Below are 18,312 nucleotides of genomic sequence, written 5' to 3'. Positions count from 1 at the left end.
TAATAAGAATTAGAAGAGAAAAATATATTAACGTTGAAAAGAAATTGTATAAGAATTATTTAAATTACAAAAAAAATTTTGATCTTACGAAACCTCAAAGAGCTCTCTCTGTTTATAGTCTATTTATATTATCATAATAATAAATGATAATTATGATTGATTATAATGATATTCAATAGCAATATTATAATAATATTAATTTAAAAGATAAGTTATAATACATATTAATATGATAATCAGCATCAAAATTATGATAATTTTTAATTAAAAATAGGTTATAATATTATAATAATTTAAATTATTTAATACATTTAATATGATAATTGAATGACAATTAAGACCAATACTATGTAATTTTAATTGAGAAAGATAGGTTATAATATTATAATAATTATAATTATTTACCAATATGTATTAATGATAATTGAATGATAATTAATATCAATATTTATATAACATTATAATTAATAATTAAATCCTATTTGGCACTATCAAAATTTATGAGTTCTATGTGGCATTATAATCATGTGTGTCATCACTAAGAATCTTATGTGGCAAGAGTAAGGGAAGAACATTCATTTAAGATATCAAAAAAAATGATGGCTTTATATATATATATATATATATATATATATATATATATATATATATATATATATATATATATATAGACTTGAGGTCGCGAATTCTCCCTGCTTAAAATTGCACTGAATATATAGGGTGATTTGGTTTGATTTAATAATAAAAAAGTGAAATCATTGAAATCAATTCTCTCCCTTGCTTTCTACATATAACAGAAGCAGCCATGGAAACTATTATAAGGTCCTCCTTTCCATCATTTCACACGTCAGCTTCACTAACACAAGCCAACTTTGCAAAACCCAAGTTCTTGAATTTTCAGTTTAAGACTTCCCCTTTTTCAAGAATTCATAATACCCCATCAAAATCCAAGCTTTTCTGAGCCGTGTCATCACAATCTTCTGTTTCAACAGATCAGTCCATCGAGCCGCCTAAACCAGAGCTTGAAACTGACAGCCATGGAGATAAGTTTGATTGGTATGCACACTGGTGTCCAATTATGCCAGTTTGTGATTTGGACAAAAGAGTTCCACATGCAAAGAAGGTGATGGGTATTGATGTGGTGGTTTGGTGGGATAGAAATGAGAGTGCATGGAAGGTGTTTGATGATAGTTGTCCTCATAGATTGGCTCCATTATCAGAAGGAAGAATTGATCAATGGGGAAGATTGTAGTGTGTTTGTCATGGTTGCTCTTTTAATGGCTATGGTGCTTGCAAATTCATTCCTCAAGCAGATCCAAAAATGGTCCTCCTCTAAGAACTTCTAATAACCTTCTTATTATATATATATTTTTTATTGTTCTGAGTAAGGTTTTCATGGTTTGGTTTGATTTGATTCAAAGAATTTATATATTATCAAATTAATAATTATATTTTATAAAACTGAATCAAACCATGATGGATACTGCAAGCAGTCAAATTAACCTATGAATATAGTTTGATTGAAGATTTGAGAAGTACTCATTTTTACTTTTTTTTTTCTTTTGTTACAACTCATTTTTACTCTTTGTTATAAAATGAAATAATAAAAAATATCTTTACGTTATTTTAACTTTTGAATCATCTTTTAACTTTTGAATCAGCTCAATTCTAAAAAAAAAAAAAAAAAAGAGTAATCGTCTAAATTGTCCTTTACTTAATCCTTTGTAATTAAGAAAGATAAAAATTTAATAGAGATATCTAGATAAGATTAAAATTAAAATAAAATAATAAATAATACAAATAATAAACAATAATAAAATAAATTTAATGGGATGATTGTAATATTTTTGTTATTATTCCTATTATTCTCTAATACTCACCCAAGTAATCAATAAAAAAAAAAAAAAGGAAATAAAGTGTCTAAATTTCATTATGTTTTGCCTTGAATTCAGAAAAAAATTCCATATGTATTTGTAACCATAGATCTAGCACTCCTTATAATGAAGTAAAAGGTATACTTGCTAATTATTTCTTCTTTGAGTCTAAATCCGAGTGCACCGTATGTGAATAAATATTTCAAGGGCATCGATTCTATAATATGAGATAAATGATGATGAAAAACCCGGTGCATTATTTCACTAATGTTTGGAATCTAAATTTTAGAAGAAAACTAAATAAAAAGGAACCAAAAAGCGGCTGACAACCCAAATTTAAACATGCCAAAGGTCCAATTCATACACATACATAGTAAATAAAATAGATAAAAACTTAAAACTAATCAAATAAAAATTAAACCAATAATTTTAAAAGATCTTTCATTATATATAAAAAAAAAGGTTGAAGAGAAATTAATAGAAAGCAACAAATTCACAAATGTTATAATAATTAGGGAAATTTATTATTTAGTCCCTCATGTTTTACATAATTATCCAACTAATCTCAAGTTTTGCGCAAATATCTAACTAGTCCCTCAGGTTTAACTCCGTCTAATTAAAAGGTCCTTCCGTCCGAAAAGTTGGTTTTTTTCTGTTAATTGAAGACTAAAAGACTAAAACACTCCTCCCTAGCTGCGTGGACCAGTATGAAGCGATAAGGGAAAATTATTATTTAGTCCCTCAGGTTTTACATAATTATCCAACTAATCTCACGTTTTGCGCAAATATCTAACTAGTCCCTCAGGTTTAACTCCGTCTAATTAAAAGGTCCTTCCGTCTGAAAAGTTGATTTTTTTCCATTAATTGAAGACTAAAAGACTAAAACACCCCTCCCTAGCTGACGTGGACCAGTATGAAGCGATAATGATATACCTAGTTTGTTTCCCTTTTGTTCCTTCCATGCCATAATGATATACCTAGTTTATCTTTTGCACAGATAACCTTGCATTAAATATTAGGGAAAATTATTATTTAGTCCCTCAGGTTTTACATAATTATTAGTTATTTTCTATTTTATTCATATTTAATATGCAAATTTTCTCAAGAAACATTACTATTATCATTGATAAAATCTAAAAAAAAAAAAAAACAAAGTATTCCATCTATTTATAAATACTTTTAATGTTTTTATGGTAATTAAGTAAGTAAATTTATTCTTATAAATTAGAAAAAAATATTAATTAATTTTATTAAGTAACCTTAACTAAGAGAGGAGATGTTATATATTTTGGAAAATTATAAAAATAATTATTAAATTTAATATAAATAAGGATAAAATTGAAAAAAAAATTAATTACTCATTAATATTCTAAAAAAAAAGATATTTGCGGAGAAAACACCGGCTCTAAAACAATAGTTATTTATAGATAAAAAAAAGTAATTATTATTGCCACTTATATTATTATAATTTCATAATTTTGAACATGAATATTAATATTTAATACAAGGTTATCTATGCAAAAGATAAACTAGGTATATCATTATGGCATTGAAGGAACAAAAGGGAAACAAACTAGGTATATCATTATCGCTTCATACTGGTCCACGTCAGCTAAGGAAGGGTGTTTTAGTCTTTTAGTCTTAATTAATGGAAAAAAAACTAACTTTTCGGACGGAAGAATCTTTTAATTAGACGGAGTTAAACCTGAGGGACTAGTTAGATATTTGCGCAAAACGTGAGATTAGTTGGATAATTATGTAAAACCTGAGGGACTAAATAATAATTTTCCCTTATCGCTTCATATTGGTCCACGTCAGCTAGGGAGGGGTGTTTTAGTCTTTTAGTCTTCAATTAACGGAAAAAAACCAACTTTTTGGACGGAAGGACCTTTAAATTAGACGGAGTTAAACCTGAGGGACTAGTTAGATATTTGCGCAAAACTTGGAATTAGTTGGATAATTATGTAAAACTTGAGGGACTAAATAATAAATTACCCTAATAATTTATAATACAAAAAAAGCAAAGAGATCTTATTATTGGATTTCTTTCATTAAAAAGAAAAGTATTAATTTGGTAACATTTGTGAACCAATAAGTTTACCAAATTTCATGCAAATATAAATAGTGTGGCGAATTAGAAAACTTCAATCATAAATTGTGATAGAAACTTCTATTATTTTCCTGTTATTATTGGTTTCCGGTGGCTTCCTTTTCTAGGAGGGAAAGAGAGAGAAGAAATGGAGGAATTATTTATTTTTATGGCCAATTTTTATGTTAAACTATTTTTGCATGCTCTATTCATGAATTATTCATTCACATTTAAGGTAAAGGCCACGATAAATTGATTGCCAAGAATACAAACAGAGGCCGTTTCAAATATAAATTTCTCACTTTGTATTGATAAATGATTATAGTTAATAGTTTATAATAAAACAATAAATTAAAAATTAAAAATGCAAAAAAAAAAAAATCAGCTTTGAAGGTTCTGTTTTTATATATTTACTAGTGTTAGAATCTGCACAATGCGCGGAGCAATATTTAAGGATAAAATAATTTTTTATAACTTCGACACAAATACAACACGAAAATTAAACGGTTGACACGAACACAACATGTTTAACCTGCTTAATATCATAAACAGATTAAGTGGATCGTGTTGACCCATACAACTCGTGTAACCCACTTAATATCATAAATAGGTTAAATGGATGTGTTGACCTATATACGACCCACTTAACCTGCTTATAGTATTTTTAACTTTTAACCTATTTAATTCCAATCATATTTAAAAATAAATTTGCACACGTAAAATGCATAAATTCTTCAAGATTTATAATTAAAATAAAAAAGTAATACAACAATAAAATTTAAATAGGTTTTAGTTGGAGTATTTATATCTAATACTAAAATTATCTCTTTACTATTAAATAAACGAGTCAATCGCCTAACCCGCATGTCAACCCGCGACATAACACATTTATATTGGTGTCTTAAATGGGTGACTCGTTTATGACACGAACTCGTTTAACCTCAACCGTAACCCATTTATTTCGCGTGTTAGGCGAATCGTGTTCGTGTGTCGTGACTCATTTTGACACCCCTAGTGTGACCTGCATCAAAAAAATGCACACACACTATTAATGTATTTTTCAATAGCAATAATAATTGTGAGAATTTAACTAATTATATTGAAATAAGAAATTAAGTATTTTTTTATTTTATGTTTATGATTTATTATAAATGATTGTTTATTTATTTGAAATATTAATGCATTACTTATTTAGTGTAGTGTGTCCTAAGCATATGGATGTCCTACTTTTAAAAAATTGTCGTATTCGTACGTTTCTGTATCTCGTGTCCCGAGTTCGTGCAATTTAACTCTCGGTATATGAGACTACTCCTTATACCAAGCTAATCAACCAATGTTTATTTTTATTATCAATAAAAATAAAGTACTTTTTTTAATTTGCTTTTGTGTTATTGAAATAAGAAATTAAGTATTTTTTTATTTTATGTTTATGATTTATTATAAATGATTGTTTATTTATTTGAAATATTAACGTATTACTTTATTTAGTGTATTATGTCCTCAGCGTGTGGATGTCCTACCTTGTTTAAAATTTTCATATCCCGTTTCTATGCAAAATAGCTCATGGTATATGAGACTACTCTATACATCAAGCTAATCAACCAAGGTTTTTTATTACCAATAAAAAATAAAGTGTTTTTTTAATTTATTTTTGTGTCATTGAAATAAGAAATTAAGTTTTTTTTTTATTTTTTTTGTTTATAATTTATTGTAAATGATTGTTTATTTATTTGAAATATTAATGTATTACTTATTTAGTGTATTGTGTCCTAAGCGTGTGGATGTCTTGCCTTTTTTAAAAATTGGCTAAATACATAAATTATCCCCTGTACTTGTGCAAAAAAGTCTTTTGGCTACCTTAACTTTTAAAATGACCTTCTGGCCCCTTACACTTGTTTTTTGGAATTTATGGATGCTTGGCAAGAGGCAAATAGCTTGAGTGTGAAGCACGCACTATGACGTAGAAAAAGACCAACAAAAGTGGTAAAAAATTTTCCACGCTGGACACCATGTAAGAAGAGTCGGTCTCCCTCTCTTGACTTCCCTTGACTTTGTTCTCACTTTTCTTTTCCCTAAATTAGACAAAACTAGTTAGAGAAAGCTCTTACATCTAACTAAGAAAGCTGCTCCATTTTAGATTAGGTAAGGAAGCTTTTGTTTTCTATTCTGATTTTTGATTAAGAAAAAATCGTTCATTGTGAGAGAAAGCTTCTTTCTTTTGCATCCTAAGTAAGAAAGCCTCTATTGATGGTAATCTAAAGCTGAGGAAGTGAAGCGCATCCACTGTAGGAGTCCGATAAAGGTAAGTTCTTTACTTTCGCATCCTATTTTAATCGTTTCCATTGTTTTTGACATTTGTTTTTCAAAAGCGTGGTTATTACAGTATTAGGGTTTAACTTTACAGGGATTCCTTGGACCATGTGTGGTTTTTTCGAAAATATGCTCAATATTTAGGGTTTTTGCATAAGCCCAGTGATATATTTATTTGTTGTTGAAAATGTGTAGAATATTTTATTTAAAGTTGAACTTTTTGTGTTTTGTTTATTTCTTTATTACTGAGATTTCCTGTTTTTGTTGATTTGTTTATTAGTATCCTACAATGGATAAATTGATAAATCTGAGATGGCACCATGATGGGTATTTTGAGTTGGAGCAATGAACTAGGTATATAGGTGGTCATGTGAGTATAGCAGAAAATGCGAACACTTATTGCTTATCAATGTCTGACATTGTGCAAAGAGTAAGACTTATGGGGTATGGCAATGTGTTTAGGGTACACACTAGTTGGTTGGTTGCTGGGGAAACTGAAGTTATAACTGCATTATGTAGTGATGAAGATGTTTTAATGATGTGTCAATTTGCTAAAAATGGTGACACTGTGGACTTGTATGTAGAGCATGACATTGATGTAGTTAAGGTTGTTAATGATATCCCAGCTTTTGGGAATGTGGTAAATGAGGGAGAAAATGCAGTGGATGGGGTAGGTGAGATAGCAATCAATGTTGAAAGTGGAAATAATAGTTGTGGGGCTGACTTGAGAAGGGGTAATCTGCAAAATGAGGAAATAGGGGTTGGGGCAAATGTGCAAGAAAGAAATAGTGTAGGGCCCAGTGTGCAAAGAAAAATATTGGAAGGGCAAGTGTGCAAAGAGAGAATATTAGAGGGGGAAGTGTACAAAGAGATAATATAGGAGGGGTAACTTTGCAGGGTTATATGTGCCACAACAAAATGCACATGGGTCAAATATAGACAGCAGCAGTGAGGGAGAGAGCAATGAAGATGAGAGTGGCAGTATTGGAGATGATGAACAATCTAGTGAGGAAGAATTAAATGAACATAATCTTGAAGAAGCTGAGCAATTTGACAGTGAGGTTGATGAAGAACTTAGGGCAGCAAGAGAAACAGTGAGAATTTACAAGAGGAGAACAAGGGCTCCACCATGCAATGAAATTGAGGAAATTCCTCTTGGTGAAGCTGGGGCAGATATAGTATTCAGGGGTGAGGAATATATTAATGATAGGTTTAAGGGAAAAACTGGGAGAGATGAACCATATCCTTATAGCTCATATCCAGATAGTGGGGATGTAAGTGATGATGAATAGAGGAGAGATATTGGTAATCTAGGGAGGGGAAAGGCAAGAGAAAGGAGGATACACTATGATCCAACAACAGAAGTTCCTTATTGGGAATTGTAGATGGTTTTTGAGAATGCAGATGAATTTTAAAAATTTGTGAGTAAGTATGATGTTGCTAGGGATGTGGACTTGACATTAAGGCCAATTGGGAGAACAAGGATAAGAGCCAAATGTAGAGAAGGATGCCTTTGGTTACTGTTTGCTAGTAAAGACAATGTTACTCAAAATTTCATTATCAAGACCTACAATCCATAGCATAAATGTTACAGAACTAACAAGAACAAGCTTTGCAACTCTAAATTCATTGCAAGGGTCTTTCGTGAAAGGATAATATCACAGCCAGGAATCAAAATCAGAGATATTCAGGACCTTTGTAAAGACCAACTTTCTGTGTATGTTAGGAGGACAGTGTGTAAAAGAGCAAAGATGAAAGTTTTGAGGGAAATTGTTGGTGATTACAAATTGGAATTTGTAAGGATTCATGATTACTGTGATGAGATATTAAGGACAAATCCTGGGTCTACATGCTTTGCAAGGTGTAAAAAGTTAGATGATGGTAAACAGAGGTTTAAGAGACTTTACATATGTCTCTATACATGCAAGCAGGGGTTCTTAGATGGATGTGAGAAAGTTATTAGGTTGGATGGCTGCTTCTTGAAAGGTCCAGTAGGAGTTCAGTTGCTTGTGGCCATGTCAAATGATGGGAACAATCAGATGTTGCCATTGCTTGGGCAGTTGTAGATATAGAGAACATAAAAAGCTAGTTGTAGTTTGTATCTAATTTGAAGATAGATCTCCACATAACAATTGGCAATGGATGGTGTGTTGTCACAGATATGCAAAAGGTACTACATTCTGCTTTTTCTTTTAAGTAAAATCTTTTCAATATAAATGCATTTGCTTTGTTAGTTAAATGAATTCTATGTTACTGTTTATTCTTTGATTTTGGTAAAAGTATTTGTTTATTTATGTAACATCCATTTCCGGTCCACCCATTAACCCGAATGAACCGAGTCGAGACGCTACAATCTGGTTGAACCTATGTCCTGTCATGCTGATATTATCCTGTATGCTAAATATGAATACAAAACACTCCCAATCAAACTCCAAACTTCCAACATCTCCAAATAATCATCATAACATAATAACACTTTATATATTTTCATAACTGTATAAATCCTCAATAACATTTAATAGCCAGCAATTAATTGCATTCATTATATCTATCAAGTCTTCATGAACTAATCATACCAACTATTTTAAACTATTTCATATTCAATCATTTCATAAGTAGTATTCTTATCTCCAAATACTTACGCCAAAATAATTACATGCTTCACTTATATTTCCAATCACATAAGCTCTAAAAAAAATGTAATAATTATATATGTCATAATTCTTAATTATACAACTTTCAATCTACTACTACCAAATTAGTCACTTCTGCTTTGATAGTACTCTTCAAGTCTTCAACTAGCAACCATGATCTTCAACCTACGCGTGATAAAAATCGACGCGCTGAGTATAAAACTCAGTGGTGCTCATAATTCACATACTTAACAAAGTGCGATGGCAACTTACTTAAAATACAAATTTCATAAAATCATTGATAATCTTAGAATCATTAAATTTCAACATAAATGTACCTTTATAGCAAAGAATAAACTTCTAATTCATAACATCAATAATTTAGGTCTAATTATCTCATAACTCCTTTACATAAACATTTAATCACACATATCATGATACTTTCATGATCTTACCTGTTGTTCATTATGTTGTATGACTTATGTACTTTTTAGTCAACATCGTATAAGTTATAAATAGAAAATCTCATAACTGTATGGCTCCTTAAGAACTAAATAAATAAACTTGTAAGCATACATATCATTATACTTTCATGATCTTACTGGATGTTCCTTATGCGGTATGAATTCTGCAACTTTTATTAAAACTCAGTGGATATCTCAACGAATAAAGAAACATGTAAGCACATACATATGTATAAATAACCATGTAATCACATATGGATAAAGAAATATGTAAGCACACATATCATGATACTTTCATTATCGTACTTTATGCTGTATAACTTAAGCAATGTTTTGTCAATATAACTGTATAGCTCCATAAGGTTATAGTGAAACCAAAGTGATAAGAAGAACTGTATGAAACTGGATGAATACTGTATGACTGGGCTGCTATGGCCCATATATAATCATATCCACTCAACGGCCTGTAGCCGGAGTACCAAACTGTATGGGGCGCAGATCTGCTATCCTATGTCGCGACATAGCCTTATCTACGTGGTTTCTACCTAACCTCAATGGAGCATAATATCGGTATGTCAATAGTATAACACAAAAGCATACTAACGTCTTCATAACTTCATAAACCATAATGTTTACCTGGTTTCACACCATTTGCATGCTTGCATGTTGTTTTGATACATGTTCTCATGTTATCTTTTTGTTTTAAAATGATTGTAGGAATACAATTTGAGCAAAGGAATACAATTGCATAGAAAAAGAGGTTCAAAAGAGCATCAGAACACAAGTCGCGAGCGCGAGAAGCACACATGAGGGTCAGTGAGTTTACAAGCAAGATTCGTGAGTGCGACATGCAATTCGCGAGCGCGAGAAGCTCCCTCACGAGTTAGAGAGGTTACAGGCACAATTCGCGAGCGCGACATGCAATTCGCGAGCATTCGCGCTCGCGAGTCGTGTTTTCCAGCCTGCGCAGTGTGTACTATTTTGGTCATATCGCTCAATTTATAACTCCAATTTAGGTAATTCAAAAACCCATGGATAGCTAACACATAGAGGAACAAATAACTCTTCTATGACACTTCCTAATTCCATCAGTAAATAGAGTCAAAATCAAGGTGAAGTTACTGGTTACTTTTCCAGCAAAACCTATTTCAGCATGAACTCAATATCTACTTCATTTATTCATTTCGTCTCATGCTTTTTCACCATTTTCAGTCTTCTTACTCAACATTAAGCAACATATCTTCTCATTATCAACACACCACACAAGTGCTCATGCAAGGAAATTAGTTAAACTAAAAGAGAGAGCAAACCTTCACTTAACAAGCTTGGAATCTTCTTCTTACCTTCCTTTTTCTTCTACCTTTGAGCTCACCTCTCCTATACATAAGAACTCTTATGAATAATCTAAAATATCACTAAATTAGAGGTTGAATAAAATAGAGCTTCAAGAAATTCTACTTACTTGGATAAACTAGAAGTTGAATTAATGCTTAACTCCCATTAATGGAGATAAAGAAGAAGAAGATGGAAAAAGAAGGTGGAAGAGTAAAGTAGATGAAGATAAAGATGAAGAGGAGAAAATGAAATGGAAGTCTCGGGTACATCTCCAAAATATCATTGATTTTGTGTGTAAAATTACTAAATGGTACCTCAATTGTCAATAGGTTACAACTTAATACCTAAGCTTGATTTGTAGTGCAAATAAGTCCTAAGCCTTATACTTTGATCTTTTTGCTTCATTCAAGTAAGTCCACTTCTTTTCATTATTTCAGTTACATCCCATTCTACCCCACTCTGGACTTTAATGGCTCGAACCGGGTTTTGGATCAGCCCGACTCGACTCTAAGCACGACTCGATTCAGTAGGATGTCATAACTTACTATTTTCAAACACAGAAAAATGGGGCGTTACAATTTAAGTGAGAATTTATAGTTTGCATATGTTTTTATTGTATTGATGTGTGTTGGTTATATGAAATATTAATAGGGTCCTGATAAGGCTATTTCACAAGAGCTACCTGAAATTGAACACATAATATGTGCTAGACACATCTGGTGCAATTGGGCTAACAAATGGAGGGGTGAAGACATGAGGAGAAAATTTTGGGAGGTTGCAAGAGCACCATTTCAGATGCTTTTGAAAGACAAACTGAAAGAAATGGAGAAATTGGAAACTGAGATTATTGATGATCTGTTCTATTACAATCATCAAAGATGGTGTAGGGCTTTTTTTAGTGCAAATACTAGATGTGATGTGGTAGAAAATAATATGTTAGAAACTTTCAATGGTTGGATTTTGAGTGCAAGATTCAAGTCCATTATCTCCATGTTAGAGGATATTAGGGTGCAAGTTATGAAAAGGATTAAAGTAATGCAAGAATTTGCAAACATTTGGATTTGTGACATAGCTCCTACTGTGATGGAGAAATTAGAGCTTCATAAGTTATTGGCAATGAAGTGTCAGCCCACATGGAATGGAGATACATGTTTTGAGATTGTGGAAGGAGAATACAAGCATGTGGTTGATCTCAATATGTTACAATGCTCCTGCAGGGCATGGAAATTAAAGGGAATCCCATACCAGCATGCTATATGTGCAATGAACCATAAGAGATTGACACTTGAGGATTATGTGATGTACGGATATAGAAAGGAGATATATTTGATGTCATATGGGTATTTTATACAACTAGTAAGAGGCATGAAACTTTGGCCTGAGTCAAACAATCCCATTTTCCTACCACCAGAAGAGGAGAGGAAAAAGCTAGGAAGCAAGAAGACTTGCAGACGGAGGGATGAAGATGAACCGAAGAGGAAAATAGGCAAAGCATCAAGAAAACGAGTGAAAATGACTTATGCTTTATGCAAAAACTCAGGTTATAACAAAAGGGGATGCCCTCAGAAACAAGGAATGTCAAGTCAGGTACTTTTATGAAATTCTAATTTGCTTTTGCTTTGTTAGTTTATTCTGTTGCCAAATAACTTGTTTTATTTTTAATGTTGTATTATAGACTGCTGAATGTGTTCCAGTGAATAACGAGATGCCAAGCCAAAGGGAAACTCCAATGCCCACTCAATCTGAAATGAATGGTACTACAACTAATGCCTACTCCGGAAAAGAGGCATAAATTCAAGTTCAGCTGCAGATTAGTCAGTAGGAGGACAAAGAAATGAAAGTGCATCAACAGAGCAATCCGGACAAACACCTAACACCTACAAATGCAAGTGCAGTAGCAGAGCAATCCACACAAGGAGCCAGAAACACACCTGCACCACAACCACAACAAGGGCCAAATAAAAAAAGATATGTTGAACCAACTATGGCTTCACAGGCTAGAAGCGCATCTGTACCTAGAGTAATGGGAGTTTATATAAATGAGAGAACTGGATGCACAACTTATCAAGTTTGTTATTGTGTGCGATATGTTGTTGTGTGTGATTTGTTGTTAATTATGCAAATGAGTGCTTAATACTACTGTCATTTAATTCAGGGTTTAGTTAACGCTGCTTTAAGATTTTGGTCAATCCTGGTAGACTTAAGAGCTCAGCTGTAGTGATAGGGGATATTGGATAAAGACCACCAAGCCTAAAATGGAAGGGAAAAATGCCACCAAAGCAAGGCAACTGCAATAGCAGATGACAAGAATGCAGACTAGAGGGCAAGAAAGCAGCAGTCAAGCATCACAAGTAAGCAATCATCAAACATAAACAACCTTTAAGTAGTTAGGGGATATAATTATGTGATTTTTGTGATTTTCGCTGTCTTTTTTGTTAGGGTTAATCAATTGTGATGTAACCTATATTAGCAACTCTGTTGAATTATGTTTTTGGATTATTGGTATGGCCTTGTTCCAATGGCCAGCTTCATATTTAATGTCAAGTACTAATCTTCACTATTTATTACAAATGTTGATGGATTAGTTTCTACAAGTTTGCGAAATTTTTTTTGCCAATAATTTTGTTCTTTAACCATTTGTTATTTTAATAGGAATTCATCTAAAAGTCCAAGAGTAATAGATGCAGAAAATTGGAAAGAATTTTAACACATTTTCTTAAAATAGGGTCTTACTTCTCATTACTGAATATCAGTACAAAACAACCTGCAATCATAATACATTCAGGACACATTCAAACTACATACAATAACAACACACCACAACACTACCCAACGTACTGCCCTAACATATTCAATGCTTCCTAGGACATGAACTACTAGTGCTTAAGTTATACATTTGGCTAAAACACAGAAAAAAAAAAACACAACCACCACCCCAAAGATGACCTTAAATATTTTTGCTTTATATCTCTTCTCTTCATCAAAATCCCTTATCCTTCTCAACAGACCTAGTATGACATTCTACACATGCTCCGACATCGGTGGATTGACTCGCTGGAAAAAATTACATGCCCCTTCCCTCTGTACAAAACTAAACAATTATCAAACTTGTCTCCATAATTTTCATTAAACAAAATAATTATACAAGAAAATTAGAAATAAAAAAATCAACTCGCCCTAAATCTCCTGCACCCAAAAAATCGTCTACCAAGATTCACCTCAGTCCATGACACCTTCATCACAACTGTGACACCACAAGGGCAATTAGAGATTATGTAATCAATGGGTATGTCCATCGCAGGACAAATGATGGGTTGGATTGAGTTGAGAGAGGGATCGAGAGCGCTGAGAGAAGAAGAGAGAGGTTGAGGGGGAGAGAGATTCTGGTTCCCAAATTGAAACAGAAAATGTTTTGACCTAATTTTATTATTGGACTATTATTTGACCAAGATTCATGACATGGCATGTAAAATCTGCCAAATTAGATACTCTTATGAGATCTAACTCGCTCACTTAGCGAGTGTATATCACATCCCAATTTGTTATGTGTCTAGGGGTCCATAAATTCCAAAAAAATAAGTGTAGGGGGCCACAAGGTCATTTTGAAAGTTGAGGTGGCTAAAAGACATTTTTGCACAAGTACATAGGGCAATTTATGTATTCGGCCTTTAAAAATTATCGTATCTCGTACGTTCTTGTATCTCGTGTCCTGTGTTTGTGCAACCTAACTCCTAGCATATGAGACTACTCCATACACCAAGCTAATCAGCTAAGATTTTATATTACAAATAAAAATGAAATGTTTTTTTTTTTTAATTTGCTTTTGTGCCAATGAAATAAGAAATTTAGTATTTTTTACTTTATGTTTATTATAAATGATTGTTTATTTATTTGAAATATTAATGTATTACTTATTTAGTGTTGTGTATTTTAAGCGAGTGAATGTCTTACATTTTTTAAAAATTACCGTATCCCGTATGTTCCGTATCTCGTGTTTCGTTTCCATGCAACTCAGCTTTTGGTATATGAGACTACTCTATACACCAAGCTAATCAACCAAGTTTTTTTTATTACCAATAAAAAATGAAGTATTTTTAAATATTTTTTGTGTCATTGAAATAAAAATTTAAGTTTTGTTTATTTTTTGTTTATAATTTATTATAAATTGTTATCTATTTATTTGAAATATTAATGTATTACTTATTTAATGTAGTGTGTCCTAAGCATGTAGATGTCCTACTATTTTAAAAATTGTCATATCCCGCATGTATCAATTTATATTTTTTAAATTGCTCATATATTATTTATTTAATTGTAATATATTATTTACTCACACTCTTTTTAAGCGTGTAGATTACTTATTAATTGTTTTGTAAGAAGAAATAAATTTATATTAATATATTAAATTAAATGTTATAGATAATCTTTTTTTATAGATATTATCTTGATAGCGGGATTATCTAAAAATATAAAACAACTGATCTTTTTATAATTTTTATAATCGTGCTAAATTATATGAATTCTAATATCTATCATTCTATAATCCAAAATAATGATAAGTGGCAAACTGTGCTACTTATACTTAGCTTCCATATGAGGCAAACTACCATGTTTTTATATATTATATAGATAGATATAAATTTTTCAACAGTGATAATAATTTTGAGAATTTAACTAATTATATTGAAATAAAAAATTAAGTATTTTTTTTATTTTATGTTTATTATTTATTATAAATGATTGTTTATTTATTATCATATCTCGTATGTTCTCGTATCTCATGCGCGTGTCTGTGCAACCTAATTTCTGGTATATAAGACTACCCCATACGTCAAATAAGAAATTAAATATTTTTTATTTTATAGTTTGGGTTATATGTATTTTAATTTAATTTTAATTTAAACTAATTATATTAAAATAAAAAATTAATTATTTTTTAATTTATGTTTTTTATTTATTATAAATGATTGTTTATTTATTATCATATGTCACGTATGTTCTGTATCTCGTGTCCTGTGTCCATGCAACTCAACTCCTGGTATAAATTAAGTATTTCTTATTTTATGGCTTGGGTTATTTGTATTTTGATTAATTTTAATTTAATTTAATGCATTATCCTGATGGGATCTAACTGATAGATATTATCATGATAAAGACATTATCTATAAATATAAAATAATTTATTTTCTTATAATTGCTGTCATTATACCTTATTTTTTTACAACCATGCTAAATAATTATTGTCCTCCTCATACTGGGCAATTTCAAAGGCTTACACTTGGTTTCCATATAATGTAAACTGCTCTGCTTTTATATATATATATATATATATATATATATATATATATATATCCCTTTTAAGCTCATTGTAGTTTAGCAATAGCTACAAAAATTTACACAATTTTTATATATTTTTTATATTTAATAATAAATTTTTAAAATTTAAAATTTTTATAATTCTAAATATTTTTATAGCCTAATAGATTAAAAATTTTAATATTATTTAAATTAATTTTGAATATTGGATTCAAACAAAAAAATGAGTTGTTTGGAAAATATTATCTTAAAAATTTCTTTTAGGAAAATATTTTCAAATATAAGTTATTTTCCTGAATTAAAGTAGCCTGGGTTGACCTTTTTCTTAATTGCTTGTGTTCTTAAAGGATCTATCTTGTGTCAAAGGTATTTCTTTATAATTTTATTTGTTAGTCTCTGTGCTTCGCATGACTGTATAATTTTTTTTAATCAGGTGTAAAATATATATATCAAGTAAATTGTTAAAAAATTGAGGTGCATATAATGCATGTACAATATGATTTAAATGTATCATGTAGAATTAAAATTTTTTATTTTAACTAAAATGAAAGACCACCCTTAAGATAACATGTGAAAGAAAATAAAAAGGCAAAAAAGTTAAATCATAAGAGAACATTAAGAATCATTGTATTTCAAAGTAATTTAAGTCATAAATAAGAGAATAATTTTTAAAGAGCTACCATGTGTAAAATCTGCAATTTTTTCTAATTAAATTTAAACTAAATACTCAAATTTTAGAGGGTTCCACCTTCCAAAGAGAATACGGAACAAATCTCCATAATATATATATATATATATATATATATATATATATATATATATATATATATATATATATATATATTCTTAATTAAACTATATATTCTTAATTAGATGAATTAGGAAATGCCACTTCAAGCATTTGTTATTCAGGCATTTTAGTAGTACTATATATATATATATATATATATATATATATATATATATATATATATATCATTTGGAAAAGAGACTTAATGGATCATTTATGTTATCACACTGACAACTAAACTGTCAGACAAGATTGAAAGAAGTTTGTTGGTTCAAGTTAAATTAATAAGTTGTCTATCTAAATTTTGCAAGTCAAATTTTGTCTGAATGAAAAAACTTCCTTTTAGAATTGATTCAATAAGTTATATATGTAATGGCTCAAAAGAGAAAATTGTCCTATAAATTATCAAATGACAGTATTTACATGATTCCCTAACGTGAAAAGACAAAGTTGCCCCCTATAACTAAAAAATGACACCATATATGCTTCCCCAATAAAATAAAAAAAATTAACTTTGGTTATATATGTTTTGTTTTATTATAGGCAACGTAATTTTGATTCTTAAACATTTGGAATGTCAAATATGTAAAAATATACTCACTCAGATAATTTAGATATCTTATTTACATACCAAGCAATCTAAATTATACATGTAAAAAATAAATTACATCATCATTAACTAATTCTATTTACTAGTTTGGGTCCATAAAAATAATATTTTATTCATTAAATTTGGTATAATTTAAAATTAGGGTCTTAAAATTAAAGTTTAGGGTACTATAAGAAGAAAGTTGGATTTAGTGTATAATTAAAACTACCTGTAAAATTTGGAGTATTTTTAATGATTTAGCCTTTTTAAACATGTAGCTCATTTAGTTGTTAATTCAACTTTATTGTTCAGAATTAAGTCTAAACAAACAATCTTGATGTCAAAAACAAATTTGAAAAGATTGTAATCATAAATACCAAAAAAAATAGAAAAAATTAAATATCACAATTTAAGATGATTGTTTAAGGTCATATTCTTTTTCTTGCAGAAGTGGATTATCATTTAATTATATATTTTTCCAAAATTAATGAGATATTAGTTGTTGTCTCTGTCAAATAATATATGCAGGTACACACATTCAAAAAAGCATGTGTAGGAGTTTATCCTAGTACAGTGCAAAATAATGTTGTGTGGTTTTGGCCCAACACTGATCCTCAGTACCAAGCAAAAGCCTACTTTCCGTCAATTTCATACTAACGTGGTTATTATCTTTTACAAGTGGACCTTACAATATTTAATGTTAGCGTCAAGTTATATATTCACGTGTATTAAAAAAAAAATCTGAACTTTAACATTTTTATCAAATTTAGTCAGTTCTTTTAAATTTTTCAATCAATACCACATACTAATTAATCTCTATCAAATGATTTTGTTATATTGATATTTATTCAATTAAATAGTTTATTAATTAACTATATATATTAAGTATTAGTTCCCCACAAAATTCAGGTG

General features: G+C 30.2%; 1 pseudogene; it reads left to right on the top strand.

Moving 5' to 3' along the window:
• Nucleotides 1-714: 714 nt before the first annotated feature.
• Nucleotides 715-18,057, top strand: LOC149494535 (protochlorophyllide-dependent translocon component 52, chloroplastic pseudogene; annotated as a pseudogene).
• Nucleotides 18,058-18,312: the final 255 nt, after the last annotated feature.

This window comes from Jatropha curcas, chromosome 7 (genome assembly GCF_041381405.1).
Source record: "Jatropha curcas cultivar XTBG-Jc1 chromosome 7, XTBG_Jcur_1.0, whole genome shotgun sequence".
In the NCBI taxonomy this organism is placed as follows: domain Eukaryota; kingdom Viridiplantae; phylum Streptophyta; class Magnoliopsida; order Malpighiales; family Euphorbiaceae; genus Jatropha; species Jatropha curcas.
Note: the sequence above shows the minus strand (reverse complement) of the source record. Positions and strands in the feature narration are given on the sequence as shown.